The sequence below is a fragment of the Littorina saxatilis genome, linkage group LG13 (genome assembly GCF_037325665.1).
Source record: "Littorina saxatilis isolate snail1 linkage group LG13, US_GU_Lsax_2.0, whole genome shotgun sequence".
NCBI lineage: Eukaryota > Metazoa > Mollusca > Gastropoda > Littorinimorpha > Littorinidae > Littorina > Littorina saxatilis.
In genome coordinates, this window is record NC_090257.1 from 27168581 (window position 1) to 27182485 (window position 13905).

Sequence of the window (13905 nt, forward strand, 5' to 3'; positions counted from 1 at the left end):
TAGTAAACATTATTCAAATACATTAACATAAAAATGTCACTTTTCATCTTTTGTGTGAAGGGTACCCCAGGCTGATTTCCTGCACCATGGATGTAGAGGAGGCCAGACAGTCTGCTTCTCATTCCAGCTGTGTTGCGTTTTTTTCTGCTCGTGAAGTGTATCGCCACATTGCCAAAGCCATTGGCCAAGAAAAGTCACCCTGTCTGCCCATTTTGCATAGCCTTACAGGCTGCGACACTATGTCGTTCTTCAATGGTAATGGGGAAACAGAAGGCTTGGGAAGTATGGCAAGCATTTGAAGACGTCACTCAAACTTTCTTCAGGTTGTCTGCTCCTCTTTGTAAGCTGAGTACCACTGACAGGGCAGCACAAGAGCTTTTTGGTGTACATTTGTTGGACAAACCAGCAACGTACTGGGTGTAAACTGTGCTAGACGGTACCTCTTCAGTAAAAAGAGCTGCCAAATTGACCATAATCCCCTTACAAGTGAGGTGCTGCTGCAGGACATGAGATTGAGAAGAGCCATCTACCTATTAGACTACCCAACTCTGTGGGCTGGCAGTTCAAGGCTGGAAAGTGGGAGTCATTCTGGACGAGCTTTCAGGAGGTATCCAGCTTGTGCCGAGAACATGAGGTGTGCCTGCAAGAAGAGCTGTACAACAAAACGCTGCAAATGCTGCAAAGAAGGACTGCAGAGCACAGCTCTCTGCAAATGTGCTTGCATGCCTGTGAAAACTGTCAGCATCTAAACTAGCTGTGCAAAATATTATTGCACCCAATATTATTTTCATACCCCAAGTCAAACTTTTATTCCTGTGTCATTTTATTCAAACTGTCTATGCCATTAAAGGCTCGCATCTTCGCTATCTGGCACATTTTTTTTTACATCATCATTTACGCCGTCGACAATTCCTGAGGCACAACTGGGTCACTGTTGTATACGAAGAGAAAGTCAACTTGATTATCCATCCAGAACAGGTTTTATTTCGCCATCTTGCATATTTCTAGTGTTGTGCCATTGTACCTACTGATTAATTTGTCGATCTCACGGATGAGATGTTTATGTGTCAAATTTGAGGGATACCCAAGTCAACTAAAATCCATGTATTTTAGCAATGACTTCTTCTTCTTCTTCTTCTTGGCGTTCGCAGAGGTTACACAATCAGTCCAGCACTGGTGATAAATGTTGTCGTTTTCTCCAACTCCTGTCGACTGCCGTATAGTTTGGTCTGCAAGGGAGTTGGTGACGGCCACACTTCTTTTCGTTCCTCATCTAGTAAGGGACATCGCTGTAAGATGTGTTCCGCTGTTTGGTCCTCTTGACCGCAGGCACAGGTTGGTGATGGCGCCAGCTTGAACTTTCGGTTCATGTGAGCATTGAGCCTGTTGTGGCCAGTACGCAGCCTGATGAGGTTGACTTGCTGCTCTCTGGACATTGTGTGGTAGTCATCTCTGTTTGTCCTTGGCCTCATCAATGCCTTGATGATTGTCTTCTGCTCACTAAAGCTGACACTGTTTTCAGGTTGGTCTTCCATGGCTCCTTCTTTTGCCAGCTCATCTGCCCTTTCATTTCCTGGTATCCCACAGTGTGCTGGTATCCACTGGAGGACAACTCTTCTGGTTTGTCTGACCATCTGTAATGCTTTGGCCAGCTGTGGGAGTTTGTCGTTCTCTAGGGCCTGAAGGACTGAAAGGGCGTCCGAGAGGAAGACAACTTGGTAGCAAGGGTCTGCGGAGTCCTGAACGAAGGAGGCGGCCTGCATGAGAGCTTCTGCTTCTGCTTTATAGTTTGTGCAGTGTTTGCCAGTGGCAACGCTGGATGTAGCTGTATGTCCCCCAGGGAACTGGATGAGAATGCCTGCACCTCCATTGAGCACGGCGTTAGTTGCTGATCCATCGGTGTATACATGGATCCACGCCTCTTTTGGGTACTGTTCGTCGATCAGGGCTAAGGTGAGTGCCTGTCGAGCTGTGTCATTCTGATCTTCTCCTGAGGTAACATGTGGAACACTGGTGCAGATCTGGATGCCTGGTTTCTCTGTTGCCTTGGGGGTTTCCTCTTCTTCTTGAGTCAGAGGTAGAGTGTTCTGTGGAAGGACTTCCCTGTACTGTCGAGAAAGTCTCTTGCTCTCGTGTACAAAACTGCTCCGTTTAAGCCGGTTCTTGGTGAGGTTGCTCAGTCTGTGCTTCATGGGGTGGTCGGGTAGGCACTTGAGCTTCTCGGCCTGTACCATAGTCTTGGCTTCTCTTCTCTGACAGAGGGGTTGGATGGTGGTAAGCTTCTCCATTTCCTTGATAGGCGTGGATTTCATTGCACCAGTGATGAGTCGGAGGGCCTGGTTTTGCACACGGTCAAGGTTCTGCAGGTTTGTCTTGGCTGAGGTTGACCACGCTGTGGAGCCGTACTCGAGGTGGGGTCTGATTGTTCCCTGGTATACTGTCTTCAGTATCTTCTCGTTCGCTCCCCAGGTGGTACCTGCCAGCTTGACAGCAATGACCAAGTGGGTTGCGTTGAAACTTTCAGGAATGCGTGTCTACACACGAGGCGTAGTTCAACCGTTTGAGTACACTTTCAAATCTTCACTAAATAATATTTAAAAAAAAAACTGCCACAAGTTTGTTGACTTACATCCCACATATTTTTGACTTCGCATGTATATATATGGGATAGAGCCACTTGTTAATTGTTTCTTGATCACAAAAGCACTAATAAAAAAATTGCTCCAGGGGCTTGCAACGTGGTACAACATATGACCTTACTGGGAGAATACAAGTTTCCAGTATTAACATTTCTTACATACTGCTTGACTAAAATCTTTACATTGACTATATTCTATACAAGAAACACTTAACAAGGGTAAAAGGAGAAACAGAATCCGTTAGTCGCCTCTTACGACATGCTGGGGAGCATCGGGGAAATTCTTCCCCCTAACCCGCGGGGTTTTTTGGCAGTACTTGAAACAACCATCTGGCAATCTCCCGTACGCCTACACCGTCTTAGAACCACCCTATGGCTCTTCCTCTGTCCAGCAGGCTTAACTTCTGTCGCCCGACCATCGTGATGTTGTGCCCTGGTCCGCCCAGGCCCTGGCTTTTATTGAGTAACCAGTGACCAGTTTTCACAGTCAAAGCATCAAGCTTCCACGTGCAGTGCATCATTTTGTCAGAAACACGCTATAGAAAAAATGGTGAGTCAGCATAAAACGGTAACATTTTCCAACTTTTCACCCATTTTCAACGCTCAGCCACTGACGCCCGAGTAGCACGTGCAGCACACCAAGCCTGTACAACAAAGGCAGGAGTCCAGTCTGTGCGTGTGTGTAAGATCAGCGTTGTAGCTTGCAAAGTTTTGACAATAGCATCGATTTGCAAAAACACATGAAAATGAAGGGTGTTCCCTAACTTTTTGTGAGTAGTTTATTATAAATCAAACAGAAATAAAGTCTTAGAGAACTACAATAATTATTGTTGCCGTCAAAACCTTGCAAGGCCTCAACAACTGACAAAGCTGTGTGTGGAAGAATGTGGAAGTTACCGGTCGATCGATCGGCCCATGTCTGCCAGTTGCGGTAAGGTATAATATTAATAGCACTAAATTCACTGACGGAGCAATGAAGAGTTTGTGGTGTGGTGGTAAAACGTCCGGAAAGGCGTTCGGCTACGGCGAAAGCGGTCCGGGTTCGATTCCGCATGGGCGGATTATCTATTCTTTTGTGTGTTAAATTCTTGTTTATTATTATTATGAACGTTTTGATGTTTTGTTTTACTCTAATTAATTTTTTGATGTTTAAAATAATAAATTAATTAATTAATTAATTTTTTTGTAAAACCTAGGCCTGCGACCAGGGGGGGGGGGGGGGGAAGTATACCACTACCATTTGAGAATCAGACCAAATGAGAATTGAACCATTTGAGAACATCCTTTTTGTTCAATCACTACATCGAAGGCCTGCGGCCCAGGGGGGTTCACATGGTTTGTTTGTTTGTTTGTTTCAGACCCACACCCATTTCACATTTAAACCATTTGTCGGCCCCCTGTCGATATTTATCGACTAAGTTCCTTGTCAGTTTTATTTTGGGGGTACCCTTATTTGAGCGGCGGTCAAATAACCTATGTAAAGGCCACCTTTTATCTTAAAAGTGTTCCAGTTAGCCAAGTTGAGTGCCCTCAATAGCATACATTGAATACAACAGCACAGGAATGAATGTTTTCGTTTTGGTATGAAAATTGGTGCAATATATTTATTTTTGCACAGTTTAGGTAATCCACAAATTCTTCAACCCTGCCACCCACACCGTCCAATCATTCTCTGCACCAACAATACATGTATTGTTTTGTTTAAAAATGTTTTTGTGTTAGTTTCTATTGCAAGAGAATGTCTTGTAGCATCAAAAATGCCTAAATACCCTTTTTATTGGCGGCCATTTTGAAAATTGTTAAAAAACTACTGATTTCTTAATTTTTTCACGGTGGCTCTGTATCAGGTTTTGTTAACCAAAAGCAAATGTCCATTTACGCCAAATTTGCTGTTAATCACATGAAATATGCCTAACATACCCAACCGTTTACACTGGCGGCCATTTTGAACAATTGTTTAAGAACTACCCATTTTTAAATTTTTCGCGGTGGCTCTGTATCAGGTTTTGTTAAGCACATACAACTCTTCATATTTGCAAAATTTGGTGTTTGTTGCATGACTTGAATAATTTTGCAACACACAAGCCCCACTACCTATTATGGAAAGAAAAATGTTTTCTGTCTGAATTATTTATTATTCCGCCCATTATGGTTTTTTTCTCCCGAGGTTCTACAGAGAATGTTAAGGCCACCTGGTAAAGGAAGAGTTTCCACCATAGAGCTGTGTCTATTTTGAGAAACAGAAGTAGACCGTGAATAGCATTGCTAAGTCAAGACTTCAAGAGCGCTTCTGGTGCAAGACTCAGAAAATATGTTTCCATTCCATTTTTGCACTTCTATTTTTGTTGTTTCTGCTTAGTTTTAGAGGAATGTAGATAATTATGTTGTTTTCTATTCTTGTGAACTTTGCAGTTTTCTGATCACTGATATTCTTTTATGGGAGTTTTTCCTTCGCTTCGATCTAAGGTGATTTTCTCGTGTTTCATTCGTTTTGCTTCATCGTTTTGAGTTGAGAAGATGAGAGAATATACATGGATTGCTTGCTCTTTGAACAGTGTAGTATGCAAGGGATTGTCAGGATGTTACAGTGTATATTTTCAGCTCAGTGTCAAACTGCTATGCTGTCATGTGGCTGAGGGCGTGTCTGACTTAGGATGGTGTCGCACATTGCCTTGAGGTTGAGGTGTGTTTCAGTCGAACTGCAGCATGATGTGCACTTTGATTGTAACATTTTTTTTCATCATTGTGTTACATGCCTTTGGACTTATTAAACCTGGGTTGATCTTTGGTTTTTATTTTCTTATGCAGTTGTATTTTTTTGGTGATTTGTACAGCACGCAAAGTTTTGGCGCGTGTCAGTCATCTCTGGTTTTTCACTTTCATGTGTAAACTTTGCAGTACAGGCGCCTAGCATAGACTTAAACAAGTTGCGTAAGGCGAAATCACTACATTTAGTCAAGATGTCGAACTCACAGAATGAAACTGAACGCATTGCATTTTTTTCACCAAGACCGTATAGCATCGTCAGTCCCCCGCTCGTGGAAAACGGAGTGAAATTGACAAGCCAGTACAGCGCGGTAGTGGTTGCGCTGAGCAGGATAGCTCGCTTTTCTGTATCTCTATTCTTTTTAACTTTCTAAACTTGATTTTAATCCAAACATAACATATCTGTTATGTTTTTGGAATCAGAAACCAACAAGGAATCCGATGAAATTGTTTTTAAATCGATTTCGGAAATTTAATTTCAATCATAATGTTCATATTCTTAATTTTCTGAGCTTGTTTTTAATCCGAATATAAAATATTTATATGTTTTTGGAATCAGAAAATGATAAACAATAATATGACATTATGTTTATATCGTTTTATAAAAAAAGATTTTAATTACAATTTTCAGATTTGTAATGACCAAATTCATTAATTACTTGTTAAGCTTCCATAATGCAATACCAAAGTCCGGCCTATGTTGAAGATTGCTTGACCAAACTTTCAATCAATTTGCTTAAAAAGAATGAAGGCGTGACAGTGCCGCCTCAAGTTTCACAAAAATCCGGATATGACCTCATCAAAGACATCTATCGAACAAAAAATGTAAAAAATGTGAGGACATTATACCCAGAAAATCTCATGTGAAGTTTAATGAAGATCAGCCCAGTATTTTCCTCGGAATTTATTTGGTTCAGCTTTTGTGCCTAGTTGTGTTGTTTTGCCATTTCGAAGAAGACTGATGTCAGCCTCGTCAGAAACAGTAAAGGGCTTGTTTTCGCTTAATTTTTTATGGGCTATGTGGGTAAATTTTAAATTTTACATAAGTATTGATAACACATTTGCAAAAACGCGTGTGAAATATCATGGCGTTTTGATGAGTTTGGTGGAAGAGCTGGAACGTTTTAGAAAAGTTGTATTAATTTGTAATAACTATTTTCAGTACAGTTGCAAAAATTCAGTATTTTGCAAACTTCAACACATATAAATATTACAATTGGGGATCAATGTTGGTACAAAAGCAACAACGCGCTAGGGTGGTAGGGAAATGTGAATGCGAAACAACAATTTAACTTATTTATTAAATCCTGTATTTACTTGACTTGTGTATTTGTTTATTCATTTATTTATTTATTCATTTATTGATTGATTCATTGATTCATTCATTCATTCATTGCTGCTTGATTGATTGGTTAATTGATTAATTAATTAATTTCGCGTTAATTAATTAATTAATAAAAAATGTCAAAATTGATATCAGCATGAGCCTCCGATCCCTTTTCTCAAAATGTCTGTAATCATTTGCTAACAGTCGGCGTATTAGAAATTTATACTTATATTATTTGAACAGAAAGGGAAGAAGGGTTTTGAGATTCAGCGCCTGTGAAAATCACTATTGACACAAATAAACGCATTTGTTTTACATTTACTTTTCTCAAAAACTGCGATTTTTTTTATTAGGTTTGTAATGACTAATCTTGAATTAACAAACATGGTTTTCTTACACATTCGAGAAATGCATTGCTTTAACAAAATAGACACATATCTAGGGAAACAAACCTTACCAAACCAGCCCTCGTTAAAATATTCAGTCAATACGTAAAAAAAAAGAAAGAGACAATGATATATCGACAAAAATGAGAAATCACAAAACTTTCAAAATTGTTGCTCAATATTGATACACTTAATCATGAATCTCCTCGTCACTTCACACACACACACACACACACACACACACACACACACACACACACACACACACACACACGCAAACACGCGCGCACACACACACACACACACACACACACACACACACACACACACACACACACACACACACACACACACACACACACACACACACACACACGCGCACACACACAGACACACACACACACACACGCACACATAGCTGTGAATCACGCAATTAAAGGAATAATTTGCATGCATACACAATAAATTGTAGTTTATTCTCACGGTTTCGAATGATTAATATTGTTTTAGCTGTTCTTGTATTTTGGAAAACTCACCGTTATTTTCTTTTGAATACGACCTCGCTCCAGCAGAAGGTCTAGTATGTGAGTCTGACGTCATCACAGAAGCGTGACCTCTGCAGACCTTGTTGTCCAAGGTGAAGGCCATACAGGAGTCTTGCTGGTTACACATCAGGGCACACTGCGACTTGCTTCTTGCCGATGATTCAAAGACGACATCTTCCGTGAAAGCTTTGTCGTCAAGACCGACATGAATGTACGTGTGACTCCTCTGAGTGCCCGTGGCGCCCCCTAGCTTCCAGCTGACAGCAAGGAGGATCAACAGGGACATCATCTTTAGAGTGAAGTTACCCATGTGTTGAAGTAGAGTGAACAGTCCTGTTAAGTCCTACGAATGTGCCTAATACGACAAGGGGCGTTTTCTTTAAATGTCAGGAGTATATCCGATGACGTCAAATCCTCGTTTGAAAAGTCGTCTCAAATGAACGCAGTCAGATTCAGCTTTTAATAATTTGCGATTGTTCCCTTTGATTGTTTAAACTGTGGAAAAGGTAGGCGTCTTTGTCCTCCGTTGTTCTTAAACGAAATCTGGTTCTTCGGGCCAGTGAAACTGTCTGTGCTCGCGAGGGAACTGAGCTAAAACCTCTAGATGGTCTTTTTTTATTCATAAATGATGGCCTGATCGATTTGTGCGTGAATGCTCGCGGCAACACGCGAAAACCCGGATTGAAAAGAAATACACTCACCGACACAACAAAAGCAGCATCTTCGGGACTCTTGCTTGAGAATGTTGTATCCCACGAGTTGTCTGACTGGGGCCCCTTGGAAATCGCGAAAGGCGGAGAATGGAAAGTGGAACTAGACAAAACAAGACACTACCGTCTGACTTCCCTCTGTGTGGGGTTATTACCTTTCTGTATCGCGTATAGACGGAACATGTTCAGATGTTAACTTTTAATCGACACAAGCTCATAAATGACTGTACTACCATCGTTATCATTCCGGTATCTTATAAGTCCTTCTAAAAGTAAAGGTAAGGTGGGAAACGTGCAAACGAAAACAACGATTGTGTGGAGATAGTAGGATAAGTTGAAGCTGATTTCTGTAATTATCTGTTTGTCTAGTTGTTGCTGATGTTATCGTTGAGAAAAATGCTGTCCGAAGTGGGTTCAAGGAAACACACACAAACTCGTTAAGAAAGCAGAATTAGCTAAAATGTGGGTATTTTGGTTCCAATTTTGTGTTTTCCGTTTGGTTTGGTTGTTTGAGTTTGAATTTGGCCCAAATGATCAACACATACCTACTTTTCAGGAAACATTATTGTAATGTTGCCTATCTTTACTGGTTTTCTCACAAAAATAAATTTCGAATTTTCATGCATGGAAATATTTAAAAGAAAGCAATGTCTGATAATGTGAATGCTGGTCGATGTGAATGCGTGATATATTGTGTAAAAAATTCCATCTCACACGGCATAAAGCGCTTTGAACTTCGGATAAGGCGCTATATAAATAAAGAGAATAATAATAACTTGATAAGAAAGACCATACACACATCAGCAGCAGGACAACTTTCTCAGTTTACGCATTCATCATTTGCATGCCTTTCTTACCTAAACCATGAATACCGTTTTCACATGTATTGAGTGTTACGGAAAATAGGTCTACACCAAACGGGTGACTCTGCAGGCAGTTAGCATATATAGCCACCATTCTGCGAACCCGCCAACTCCCAGTCCCCATTCGTAACCCCCCCCCCCCCTCTCCTCCTTTTGCCCCATCCGTATTCGACCTAACCTTCTATCGCTTACGTCACGCATTCATTATTTCCAGAGAACACGGACCTTCCGTATTGCTTTCAAAGTCCTTGGTCTAAATTATAGAACAGAAATTCAATGCACAACAATGGCGGGCCGTGGACACACACATTACGCACTGACAAAGACACTGACACAGACATAGACACACTCAGACACACACGCACATTTACGCACGCACACACACACACACACACACACACATTCACACACACACACACACACACACACACACACACACGTTCGCGAGCGCGGTCGCGCGCACAATCAAACACGCGCAAAAAGCATACTCAGGAGGTGGGGCAGTTCATTGACACTTTCTACCCCACCTATGTTGACCAAGCTTTTTTGTCTTTTTGATGACACCCAGTTATTTCCAAAAGTTTATTGAGGCGAATACATTGTTTAATCAAACTCGTTGAATTTCGGGTCATCTTTTATTTTCCCCTGTCCGTACAATTGGGTTGCGTTTCGTTTCGGAAGATCAGACATAATTTAAGGCTTAAAACATACATGTTTTCTGTCAGTTCAAGGTTTGCTTTATCAGGAAAAAAACAAAAAGAAAAAAAAAGAGTAAATTTTAAGGGGCTTATTGTCCGTCAGGTCTTAATTGCCTATATTGGACATGAATTGGTTTATACGATTCGAGTTTTACGCCCTCACGGCTTTTTGATGTTTGCGTGTTTAGGTGGTATCAGCCATCTGCACTTATGGTAGAATGACCAAGATCTTTAACGTGCCATTGTGGTGACACGGGGGTGGGAGATGGATACCGTCTCTGGGTCTGCACATAAAGTTGACCCGTGTCCGTCCCGGCCCGGATTCATTTTTTTTTTCATTTTCATTTTTCATTACTTTATTGTCCCATCGCTGGGAAATTCGGGTCGCTTCCTCCCAGTGGAAAGCTAGCAGCAACGGAGTCGCGCTACCCAGGTGTCTGCATGTTTAGGTGTATTCAGCCACCTGCACTTATGGCAGAATGACCAAGGTCTTTTACGTGCCATTGTGATGACACGGGGGTGGGACATGGCTTCCGTCTCTGGGTCTGCACATAAAGTTGACCCGTGTCCGTCCCGGCCCGAATTCGAACCTGCGACCTTTCGATCACAAGTCCAGTGCTCTACCAACTGAGCTACCGGGCCCCCCGAACCAGCGACCTCTCGATCACAAGTCCAGTGCTCTACCACCTGAGCTACCCGGGCCCCCATAAAAAGAAAAGGACTTAACGCGCAACATGCCCGCAGTGGGGCACTGCGGTTATGAAATTAAAGGCCCCTCCTGTTTTTGGAACCGCAGGAGCTTTCTAGTTTGCTGTTAGGTAGATTTTTGGTTCCTCTTTCCTGTCATGCTCTCTTTTTCTTCATGAATTCTTTTCTTTTTTCTGCCTTCTTGCTCATTCACCTGTATTTTTTCCAAAAATCTCTTCTCTTGCCGCTTGTCTCGCGATTCATGTATAGTTTAATCTGTTAGTGTTCTGATGTAAGTCCAGCAGTAGATAGGTTAAGCCTATTTTAACATACTGGAAACTGGTAATCTTCCAGTAGGTATTAATTTAGTTTTTCCTCGTCCTGATATGGCTCTGCGCAGTCGGCTGGACGTTAAGCAACAAATAAACAAACAAACAAACAAACAAACAAACGCGCAACATGTTAAGTTAACCACTAAAGTTAGAGCATAGGTGTTACACTTTTTCATGCAATACCTACTGAAGAAATTGTACTGTGAATATGCAAACACAATAACAATCAGATGATCAGAAACAGAAGAAGTGAAATAGGGAAACAAAATAAAACATAGTGATTTTACTTGTGAATTCAGTAAAGATCTCGACACACCTTTAAACACATTTCTGAAGCTCAACTTGAAACATGGAGCACAGATAAACATAAATTAAAAGTGTTAGAGTGGTTACAGTGTTCAGATACAGGGCCGGAATACCGGGGGGGGTTATGGGGGTTGCGCAACCCCCCCCCCCCCCCTAGCCTAAACATGTACCTTACATATTATTTTTTTTTTTATTATTGCTTATTTTATGCTGTTTCATGCAAGGAGCGACCATTTTCCTATCTCAGAATATGACCTACCCATCAGCTTCAGGGGGCTTCGCCCCCTGACCCCCACAACGAGGGGGCGGGGGGGGGTTCTAGGGTTTCCGGACCCCCCCCCCCCCCCGCCCAAAAAATAAAAATATTGAATGAGGTATGCATTTCTTTATTTTACATTGAGTTTCAATTTTTGGGGTATTAATCAGTGACAAAATCTGCTGCCTGAAACTGGTAATGATCATCCTCAGAATGCACCAGATTGCACCATTTTGCATCCTTTTTTTCAAAATTTTCCGGGGGAGCATGCCCCCGGACCCCCCTAGCAAGCTAGGCGCTTCGCGCCGTCGGCTCGGCGCTTCGCGCCTTCACACCCATATCTTCACAATATACTTTTGAAAAACAAACACCCATAAAATGAACTGATCCGCCCCTGCCGATAGGGGGAACATCCCCCTGGGCCACCACTGGCAACCCCCCCCCCCTCCTCTTCGCCTAGCCCGGCCCTGAGATATTGTGTTAAATACCAAGTTTAATTATCCCACTTTACCATCGTTAAAAGAAATACACCCTTTAACTCGCAAAATCTTGAACTGTGATGCTTTTACTACCCCCACCCCCTACCCATTTTGACAGAAAAGAGCGCATATTTGTGTGTATGTGTGTGTGTGTGTGTGTGTGTGTGTGTGTGTGTGTGTGTGTGTGTGTGTTTGTGTGTGTGGGTGTGCGCGTGTGCTTGTGTGTGTCTGTGTGTGTCTCTCTCACTCTTTCTCTCTCTCGGTTCTATATGAAAGTTTAAGTCTTGCACTATATACTCGTATGTACACTTTTAAATCTTAGTTCTTAAGTTTTGATACAGCAGCTACATTAATTTCGTTTGCAGAGCTGTTCAGACGTCTTGTTGGTTATTTAGAGTTGTTTTTCACAAGTGTTGATTTCCCTTTTCACATGACCTTTGTTCATCAGATCGGGGCGCTAAATAGCCAAAAGAATGATCTTATCGTGCAAACATAATGCAAACAAAATAACAGGCATGTGATGTGAATCTTTTATTTGTTAAACTAAGACGTTTATCAGTATAGTTTTGACCACGTTTAGTCGAGATGGATTGACTCATACAAAACGGTACAATATTGTTTCTATCAAGTTGGATTTACTTCTACACAATAATTTCTTTTTCTCCTAAAGGGACGTAAACTGCGGCGGATGTTACGCTAAATTTTTCTACAACGGCCAGGAAGTGACGTCACATTGCAGACGACAACAGCAGGCGCGCTTCCCCATGGTACTACTGGATGTTCGGAGATGGAATGTTCTGAAAGGAAAGATTCTGACACAGACATCTTCTTGACGCATAAATTAGACCTTTTCATGTACGTGGAATATGTAATTTATACTATACGCTACTTATTCATCCACGGCCTAGCGTTGTTGCGCTCTTCTGAAAGTAGACAGCTTTTTTTTTTAATAATGCCACGGCATCTTTTCAGTGAATGAACAGAACGTTTCATGTGGAATCTGGAATAAATAATATATACTACTTTATCACGCACAGCCTGGCGCTGTTGCATTCTTCTGAAAGTCAAACAGATTCTGTCCCAGATTTTTGTTAATAATGCCACGGCATCTTTTTGATGGATGACAAGAACGTTTCATGTGGAATATGGAATAAATTATATACGTACGCTACTTACTCATGCATAACCTTGTTGTAATGCGCTCTTCTTGAAAAGAAAACAGCCTATCTTGGATCGCTTTTTAATAAACAAGACGTTTCATAAGGGATATTAAATTGATGGATCCCTCCAATCGCTTTATTCTGTGTCCGTTGAAGGATTGGTGGTACCTGGTTTAAGGAATCACTTACATAACATTATGAATATCATAGTTAAAATATCTGAACTATGCTGAATATTCATCGACTTGCATTGTTTTGCCAGAAGCAAAGTCGAGCATAGAGGAAATAGTAATAATGCAATGCTGTAATATTAAATGTATTATGGCTTTGAGGCAATCGAATTACATACCATGTCATTTGATTTTGTAAAGAAACTCTAACTGCATACATTATTTCTGTATCGTACAAGCCCTTAATTTTAAACCGTCATTTTCTCTAGTTTTCTCAATGTTTTATTACTGTATATGAAGCACTATTAGGAAATGTTCATTGAGTTTCTAAAATCTCCTGATAACTGAAAAAGTAAGAATGGAAAGTGGACTGATCTCTCCGTAGCCAGCGCTATGTCATCCTAAACTCAGGTCAAAAATGAATTACTTCCCTTCGGGTCTCAGAAACTGACGATAGCCGTGGAGCGATGATTATCAGAATGGCGCTATGTTTGATTTAAGGGAGGAAACCGAGTTTTGAAGGAAAGTGCGTACGACATGTTTTATGCATTCCCCTTTCATGTACATTTTATAGTTATTTCG